The sequence below is a fragment of the Anolis sagrei genome, chromosome 9 (genome assembly GCF_037176765.1).
Source record: "Anolis sagrei isolate rAnoSag1 chromosome 9, rAnoSag1.mat, whole genome shotgun sequence".
In the NCBI taxonomy this organism is placed as follows: Eukaryota; Metazoa; Chordata; class Lepidosauria; order Squamata; family Dactyloidae; genus Anolis; species Anolis sagrei.
In genome coordinates this window covers 8,706,348-8,715,876 of record NC_090029.1, presented here as the reverse complement: position 1 = coordinate 8,715,876, position 9,529 = coordinate 8,706,348, and the positions used below count along the sequence as shown (strand labels likewise).

The 9,529-nt window shown below is 42.8% G+C and overlaps 1 protein-coding gene across 1 annotated transcript in view; it reads right to left on the bottom strand.

Moving 5' to 3' along the window:
• Positions 1-9,529, bottom strand: part of SNX33 (sorting nexin 33) — a 42,362-nt gene that overhangs the window by 27,360 nt on the left and 5,473 nt on the right. The window lies entirely within an intron of this gene.

The window sequence follows — 9,529 nt, the reverse complement described above, 5'->3', positions numbered from 1 at the left end:
ATATAGATATATAATCTATCTATCTTTCTATCTATACCTATCAATCGATAAATAATCTATCCATCTATATCTATACCCTTCTACATATAGAATTTATCTATAGATATACATGAAACAGTGCTATATAGCAAACATATATAGATATATAATCTACCTACCTATCTATATATCTCTATCTATCTATCTATCTATCTATCTATCTATCTATCTCCAGGAACATATCTATCTATACATATAGATATAGATATATAATCTATCTTTCTATCTAAACCTATCAATCGATAAGAATCTATCCATCTATATCTATACACCTTTTACATATAGAATCTATCTATAGATATACACAAAACAGTGCATAATAGCAAACCGATATAGATATATAATCTACCTAACGACCTATCTCTATCTATCTGAACATATTATTTATCTATAGATATAAATAGATACAGAATTTATCAATTGATTGATTGATAAATATAGAATCTATCCATCTATATCTATACCCTTCTACATATAGAATCTATAGATGTACACAAAACAGTACATAATAGCAAACCGATATAGATATATAATCTACCTACCGACCTATCTCTATCTATATGAACAGAGAAAAATGTATAATATCACCAAGGACGACCACCTCACCCGCCTCATAGGAAACCTGCTACAAAACAGGAGCTTTTTTGTTGAGTTCCAGGGTCAGAGAAGCAGATGGCGGAAACAGAAGAACGGCCTGCCTCAGGGGAGCGTGCTTGCTCCATCCATGTTCAACATCTACACAAATGACCAGTCACTGCCAGAAGGGACAGAGAGTTTCATCTATGCTGATGATCGTGCCATCACCGCTCAAGCAGGGAGCTTTGAGATGGTAGAACAGAAGCTCTCCGAAGCTCTAGGTGCTCTTAATGCCTATTACAGGGAAAACCAACTGATCCCTAATCCATCTAAAACACAGACATGTGTCTTTCATCTCAAGAACAGACAAGCATCCCAAGCTCTGAGGATCACCTGGGAAGGAATCCCACTGGAGCATTGCAACACACCCAAATACCTGGGAGTCACTCTGGACTGTGGACTCTTACCTACAAGAAACACTGTCTGAATATCAAGCAAAACGTGGGTGCTAGAAACAATATCATACGAAAGCTGACTGGCACAACCTGGGAATCACAACCAGACACAGTGAAGACATCTGCCCTTGCGCTATGCTACTCTGCTGCTGAGTATGCATGCCCAGTGTGGAACACATCTCACCACGCTAAAACAGTGGATGTGGCTCTTAATGAGACATGCCGCATTACCATGGGGTGTCTGCGCCCTACACCACGGGAGAAATTACATTGTCTAGTATTGCACCACCTGACATCCGCCGGGAAGTAGCAGCCAATAGTGAAAGGACCAAGGCAGAGACATCTCCAGCTCATCCCCTGTTTGGGTATCAGCCAGTATGTGAACGACTTAAATCAAGAAATAGTTTTCTAAGATCTACAGAGACACTCGCTGGAACACCCCAGCAAGCGAGAGTCCAAAAGTGGCAGGCTCAAACCCAGAACTTCAATCCATGGCTGATACCAAATGAGAGACTCCCCCCTGGGCACACAGAAGACTGGGCGACTTGGAAGGCGCTGAACAGACTGCGCTCTGGCACCACGAGATGCAGAGCCAACCTCAAGAAATGGGGCTACAAAGTGGAATCCTCGGCATGCGAGTGTGGAGAAGAGCAAACCACTGACCACCTGCTGCAATGCACCCTGAGCCCTGCCACATGCACAATGGAGGACCTTCTTGCAGCAACACCAGAGGCACTCCAAGTGGCCAGATACTCGTCAAAGGACATTTAATCAACTACCAAGCTTGCAAATTCTGTGTTTTGTCTGTTTGTTTGTTTGTTTTTGTTAAAAATGTAAATGTCTGGTTGCCTATGACACAATAAATAAATAAATCTATATGAACATATCTATCTATAGATATAAATACATATATAGAATGCATCAGTCAATTTACTGATCAATATAGAATAATAGAATCATAGAATCAAAGAGTTGGAAGAGACCTCATGGGCCATCCAGTCCAACCCCATTCTGCCAAGAAGCAGGAATATTGCATTCAAATCACCCCTGACAAATGGCCATCCAGCCTCTGCTTAAAAGCTTCCAAAGGAGGAGCCTCCACCACACTCCGGGGCAGAGAGTTCCACTGTTGAACGGCTATCACAGTCAGGAAGTTCTTCCTCATGTTCAGATGGAATCTCCTTTCTTGTAGTTTGAAGCCATTGTTCCGTGTCCTAGTCTCCAAGGAAGCAGAAAACAAGCTTGCTCCCTCCTCCCTATTACTTCCTCTCACATATTTATACATGGCTATCATATCTCCTCTCAGCCTTTTCTTCTTCAGGCTAAACATGCCCAGCTCCTTAAGCCGCTCCTCATAGGGCTTGTTCTCCAGACCCTTGATCATTTTAGTCGTCCTCCTCTGGACACATTCCAGCTTGTCAATATCTCTCTTGAATTGTGGTGCCCAGAATCGGACACAACATTCCAGGTGTGGTCTAACCAAAGCGGAATAGAGCATGGGGAGCATGACTTCCCTAGATCTAGACACTATGCTCCTATTGATGCAGGCCAAAATCCCATTGGCTTTTTTTGCCGCCACATCACATTGTTGGCTCATGTTTAACTTGTTGTCCACGAGGACTCCAAGATCTTTTTCACACGTACTGCTCTCGAGCCAGGCATCGTCCCCCATTCTGTAATCTATCAATCTATATCTATACCCTTCTACATATAGATTATATATGTCTACGGCTGTTAGGAATTGTGGGAGTTGAAGTCCAAAACACCCGGAAGGCCGACGTTTGCCCATGTCTGTTCGGCAGTATAGATAATATATCAACTGATGCAAGAATATGGTATTTTATGTAAGTCACAAAATAACACACAACTTTCTCTAAGTCTTCTGATATTATAACTGTGTGAAATTCACATTTAACTGTACTGATAACAGATGGGAAGCCAACTGTGGGTTGTTTTTTGCCCCAAATTCAACAGAACAAGCCTCTCCTTGGTTTTCTAAACACTCGCTGATTTGTTAACATCGTCTAATTCAATCTATAAATAGTCTTTGAATGCTCTTGTGGCTCTGGAAGGAAGACTTGCACAAGTAATTATGACCAAATTCACTATTTACATTGGTTGGATTCACTATTTACATTGGTGGGTAGGCATTGCAACTCCCATCATCCTCTTCCAATCCTCTTGAAACCCCACCAGTTGGTCATGATGGGTATGAGTGCAAGGTTTCGGCCAGATCCATCATTGGTGGGATTAACACAGCTCTCCAGATGTGGGTGGACTACAACTCCCATCATCCTCAATCTCACACACACACCCAACCCTTCAATTGTTTTAAGTCATATATTGGTATGTGTATCATGTTCGGTTCAAATCTATTTACGCTGGTGGGATTTACCAGCTCTCCGGACGTGGGTAGACATTACAACTCCCATCATCCCCTTCCAATCGTCTTGAAACCCCACCAGTTGGTCATGATGGGTGTTGAAACCCCACCAGTATTTTAAGTTGGTCATGATGGGTATGCGTGCCAGGTTTCAGCCAGATACATCATTCGTGGGATTGACACAGCTCTCCAGATGTGGGTGGACTACAACTCCCATCATCCTCAATCTCACACACACACACCCAACCCTTCAATTATTTTAAGTCATATCACGGCATGTATCTCATATTCGGTCCAGATCTATTACGTTGGTGGGATTTACATAGCTCTCCAGACGTGGGTAGACATTACAACTCCCATCATCCTCTTCCAATCGTCTTGAAACCCCACCAGTTGGTCATGATGGGTGTTGAAACCCCACCAGTATTTTAAGTTGGTCATGATGGGTATGTGTGCCAGGTTTTGGCCAGATCCATCATTGGTGGGATTAACACAGTTCTCCAGATGTGGGTGGACTACAACTCCCATCATCCCCAATCTCACACACACCCAACCTTCAATTGTTTTAACTCATATCATGGCATCTATGTCATGTTCAGTTCAGATCTATTTATGTTGGTGGGATTTACACAGCTCTCCGGACGTGGGTAGACATTACAACTCCCATCATCCTCTTCCAATCGTCTTGAAACCCCACCAGTTGGTCATGATGGGTGTTGAAACCCCACCAGTATTTTAAGTTGGTCATGATGGGTATGTGTGCCAGGTTTCGGCCAGATCCATCATTGGTGGGATTAACACAGCTCTCCAGATGTGGGTGGAATACAACTCCCATCATCCTCAATCTCTCTCTCACACACACACTCAACCCTTCAATTGTTTTAACTCATATCATGGCATGTATTTCATGTTCGGTCCAGATCTATTTACGTTGGTGGGATTTTCACAGCTCTCCAGACATGGGTAGACATTACAACTCCCATCATCCTCTTCCAAACGTCTTGAAACCCCACCAGTATTTTAAGTTGGTCATGATGGGTATGTGTGCCAGGTTTTGCTCAGATCCATCATTGGTGAGATTAACATGGCTCTCCAGATGCGGGTGGACTACAACTCCCATCATCTTCTATCACACACACACTCAACCCTTCAATGGTTTTAACTCATATCATGGCATGTATGTCATGTTTAGTCCAGTTCTATTTACGTTGGTGGAATTTACACAGCTCTTTGGACGTGGGTAGACATTACAACTCCCATCATCCTCTTCCAATCGTCTGGAAACTCCATCAGTATTTTAAGTTGGTCATGATGGGTATGTGTGCCAGGTTTTGCTCAGATCCATCATTGGTGAGATTAACATGGCTCTCCAAATGCGGGTGGACTACAACTCCCATCATCTTCTATCACACACACACTCAACCCTTCAATAGTTTTAACTCATATCATGGCATGTATGTCATGTTCGGTCCAGATCTATTTACGTTGGTGGGATTTTCACAGCTCTCCAGACATGGGTAGACATTACAACTCCCAGGTTTCGGCCAGATCCATCATTGGTGGGATTAACACAGCTCTCCATTGGTGGGATTAACATGGCTTTCCAGATGTGGGTGGACTACACCTCCCATCATCCTTAATCACACAAACACACCCAACCCCAACCCAGATCATGGCATATGTGTCAAGTTTGGTCCAGATCCATCCTCAAATTTAAATTTAAGTTGGATCATAATGAGTATGTTTGGTCCAGATTAATCAAACCACATAAGAGCCTTTGTGGATCCAAACATAAATAAATGTTGGCTCTGTCAGAAATATTAAATATTCATTAGGCATTTTTAATTACAAAAATGTGAGTCGTGTACTGAAATGATTACATGGATGCAATGACTCAGCAAAAGCTGCAGTTCAATATAAGCCGGTGTGCCTATAGCTTAGTAGGCATCAGTCTGTGAGAGGTCTCAGTGGGAGAAAGGCCTCAGTCTGTGACAGGCCTCAGTGTGAGAAGGCCTCAGTATTAGCTCGCCCACAGTTTGTGAGATGACTCTGTGGGAGATGGGCCTCAGTGTGTTAGAAGGCCTCAGTATGAGAAGGCTTCAGTGTTAGTAAGCCTCAGTGTGAGAAGGCCTGGTGTTTGGTTCCCCCTGACATTAAGTCCAGTCTTGTCCGACTCTGGGGTGTGGCGCTCATCTCCATTTCTAAGCTGAAGAGCCGGCATTGTCCGTAGACACCTCCTAGGTCATGTGGACAGCATGAATGTATGTAGCACCGTTGCCTTCCCACCGGAGCGATACCTATTGATCTACTCACATTTGCATGTTTTCAAACTGCTAGGTTGGCAGAAGCTGGGGCTGACAGCAGAAGCTCACGCCGCTCCCCGGATCTGAACCTGCAACCTTTCGGTCAACAAGCTCAGCAGCTCAGCGCTTTAACCCACTGCACCACCGGGGGCTCCGGACTGGTGTGAGAAGCTTCCGTGAGAGAAGCCCCAGGTTGAAGGCCATCGTGTGAGAGAAGCTCCAGTGTAAAGGCTGGTGGTCATCCCAACATATAATAATTGGCATGGACATTGAATTATGTAAACATTAAACATCCACATCACCTTACAGCATTTTACTACGTGTTCCACGGACAATGTAGTTTACGTAATTCAATGTCCATGCCAATTATGATACGTTGGGATGACCACCAGACCCCTGAAAATCAGAATTAGTGAACACCGTTCTTGCATTAGAAATGGGTCCACTGACTCTTCTTTATATTCACATTTCCAAGAAAAGGCACACACTTGCCATAGCTTGAAATGTTGTGCTTTGGAGAAGGAAACACCTAAACTTAATACTGATGTTAAAAGGTACTTATTACAGAGAGAGTCATTTTGGATTTTCAAACTACAAACACTCATCCCCCAAGGGCTTAATGATAGAATAGATTACACTTGCTTCCTGTTACACTCAGTCTTACTTAAAAGAGCAACCCTGTTACCATTACAATTGCTCGTTACATAACTCCTCTCACTACAGAGCCTAAACTAGGTGGGTGAAGTTGGTTAAACCCTTGTGCGGGCAGGACTGAAGACTGACAGGTCATAGTTTCGAATCTGGGGAGAGCACCGATGAGCTCCCTCTGTCAGTTCCATCCCCTTAAAATTGGGATATTTGGGCATTTTAATATACCTTTTGTGTTTGCATATTGTTTTATTTCCTATTCAGCTAACCAGCTGATCCCCAACCCATCTAAAACACAGACATGCGCTTTTCACTTTAAGAACAGACAAGAATCCCGAGCTCTGAGGATTACCTGGGAAGGAATCCCACTGGAGCATTGCAACACACTCAAATACCTGGGAGTTACCTTGGACCATGCTTCGACCTACAAGAAGCACTGCCTGGATATCAAGCAAAAAGTGGGCGCTAGAAATAATATCATACGAAAGCTGACTGGCACAACCTGGGGATCACAACCAGACACAGTGAAGACATCTGGCCTTGTGCTATGCTACTCTGCTGCTGAGTACGCATGACAAAATACAAGTTGCAAAGCGTTATCAAAACAGAACTGTGTTAACATAAAGCGTGTAAATACACTGCATATGAACCACAAAAAAATAACAAGACTGAATGCTACTAGGTTATCACATAGTCCTTGAGAAAGTAAGGTATCTTCAAATACTGTCCAAATTAAGTCCAAATGGTATCCAGTTCAAAATATAATCCAAATTCTAATACGACAAGGATCCCCAATGTGGATGCCCAATGTGGAACACATCTCACCACACTAAAACAGTAGATGTGGCTCTTAATGAGACATGCCGCATTATCACGGGGTGTCTGCGCCCTACATCACACTGGCAACAAAGATCCGCCTAGTCAAAGCCATGGTATTCCCTGTAGTAACCTACGGATGTGAGAGCTGGACCTTAGGGAAGGCTGAGCGAAGGAAGATCGATGCTTTTGAGCTGTGGTGTTGGAGGAAAGTGCTGAGAGTGCCTTGGACTGCGAGAAGATCCAACCAGTCCATCCTCCAGGAAATAAAGCCCGACTGCTCACTGGAAGGAAGGATACTAGAGACAAAGTTGAAGTACTTTGGCCACATCATGAGGAGACAGGAAAGCCTAGAGAAGACAATGATGCTGGGGAAGGTGGAAGGTAAAAGGAAGAGGGGCCGACCAAGGGCAAGATGGATGGATGGCATCCTTGAAGTGACTGGACTGACCTTGAAGGAGCTGGGGGTGGTGACGGCCGACAGGGAGCTCTGGCGTGGGCTGGTCCATGAGGTCACGAAGAGTCGGAGACGACTGAACAAATGAACAACAACAACACTGCGCTCTACACCACTGGAGAAATTACACTGAAATCTCATTCTATTCTAAAAATATTGACACGCAACTTTGCATGTGGTCATGAACTAATGAATGATCTCCAGGTATATCGTAATTGTCATCTTGGAAGCTTAAATTTCATTGTGTTTACAGAATATCGATAAGCAACCTTTCATGTGGCCCAGTCTGCATATATGTGTTTTATGTGTGTATATATGTGTGTATATATGTGTGTTTGCATATATTATATATATATGCAAACACACATATATACACACATAAACAAGCATACACATATACACAATATACATATACACATATAAACACATCTACACACCCACACGGACACATATATACCTATATATATATAGGTATATATGTGTGCGCATATGTGTGTGTGTGTAGATGTGTTTATATGTGTATATGTATACTGTGTATATGTGTATGCTTGTTTATATGCATATTTGTGTTTATATATGTGTGTATGTGTATATGTATACGTGTGTGTATGTAGAGGTGTGTGTGTGTATATTTGTGTGTGTTTGATATATAATATATGTGTGTGTGTGTATGTGTGTGTATATATGGTGTGTGTGTGTGTATGGTGTATTTTTGGGGGTTTTTAATCCATTCTGCTGGATTTTTTTTTTTTGTATTTTTAGTTGTGATGAACACTCGTTGGACTGTTAGCTGTATTATGTCAACATTTTGTGTCAATTCGTCCAGTGGTTTCTGAGTTATGCTAATCCCACAAACGAACATTACATTTTTATTTATATAGACTAGCCGTCCCCTGCCATGCGTTGCTGTGGCTCTGGTGGTCATGGGGGTTCTGTGTGGGAGGTTTGGCCCAATTCTATCGTTGCTGGGGTTCAGAAGGCTCTGTGATTGTAGGTGAACTACAAATCCCAGCAACTACAACTCCCAAATGTCAAGGTTCTATTTTCCCCAAACTCCATCTGTGTTCATATTTGGGCGTACTGAGTTCTTGTGGCAAGTTTGCTCAAGATACTTCATTGTTTGAGTTTACAGTGCTCTCTGGATGTAGGTGAACTACAACTCCAAAACTCAAGGTCAATGCCCACCAAACCCTTCTCTTTCCCCCAAACTCCACCAGTGTTCACATTTGGGCATATTGAGTATTTGTGTAGAGTTTGGTCCAGATCCATCATGGTTTGATTCCACAGTGATCTCTGGATGTAGGTGAACTACAACTCCAAAATCAAAGGATACTGCCCACCAAACCCTTCCAGTATTTTCAATTCCATCGTTGGTGGGGTTCAGAATGCTCTTTGATTGTAGATGAACTATAAATCCCAGCAACTACAACTCCCAAATTACAAAATCAATTTTGAGTGAAGGACAGACATTGGATTGTTAGGTGTCTTGTGTCCAAATTTGGTGTCAATTTGTCCAGTGGCTTTTGAGTTCTCTTAATCCCACAAACGAACATTACATTTTTATTTATATAGATTACTAATCAGTAGTAATCTATATAAATTACTACTCCAGGGAGAGGCGGATGAGCTCCCTCTATTAGCTCCAGCTCCTCATGCGGGGACATGAGAGAAGCCTCGCACAAGGATGATAAAACATCAAATCATCCGAGCGTTCCCTGGGCAACGTCCTTGCAGACGGCCAATTATCTCACACCAGAAGCGACTTGCAGTTTCTCAGGTCGCTCCTGACACGACAAAAAAAAAAATCAGTAGTGTTAACTGTTCCCACATTACGTTTAATGAAGATTTTCCT